The following is a 693-nucleotide window of genomic DNA, read 5'->3' as shown; positions in this document are numbered from 1 at the left end:
CATAAAAAAAAGGAATTAGGTGATAATTAATCCATCCTTTTAATCAAGTTAGGCTTAAGATCGACGCGAAACGACCCATATCTTGAACTGACACAAACGAACACTTAATTGTCAACTGTTTTCATTTTTTATTCATTTCTTCTTTTGGGGTGGGGGCAGTGGCTTTCTGATTGATGCAGACTTGAATGGGAGTGCCATGCCGACGAATCTGAGTTCCTGGCATTAATAATACCAGTGACTGCACGTTGCACGGTGTAGCCACTGAATCGACATCAGAATTAAAGTACATGCAACAATCCCCTAATATACAGTCGAAAGATACTGAAAATAGCTCACATCTGTTCAGTTCAGTTACTCAAGGAGGCGTCACACCATACGGACAAATCCATATAGGCTACACTACATCTGTCAAGCAGATGCCTGGAATCAGTTCAATATCACTTCATCAATGCACACAAAAATTCCTTGATTACAAACAACCCAGACGTTTGAAAATGAAAAAAACAGAAACAAAACAAAGGTAGACAACAAAGAATAGATCGACAGATCAATTGAATCCTGTACCAACAAATACCAACAAATACGATTATAGTGGGCATGTGACAAGAAAAGACAAAAGCCTCGGTAACAGATTATTCTCTCTTGGAAAAAAAGAAAGAAAGAAAAAAAAAAAAAAAAACGTCAAGCTTTGCT

The sequence above is a fragment of the Babylonia areolata genome, chromosome 21, assembly GCF_041734735.1.
Source record: "Babylonia areolata isolate BAREFJ2019XMU chromosome 21, ASM4173473v1, whole genome shotgun sequence".
Taxonomy (NCBI): domain Eukaryota; kingdom Metazoa; phylum Mollusca; class Gastropoda; order Neogastropoda; family Buccinidae; genus Babylonia; species Babylonia areolata.
Note: the sequence above shows the minus strand (reverse complement) of the source record.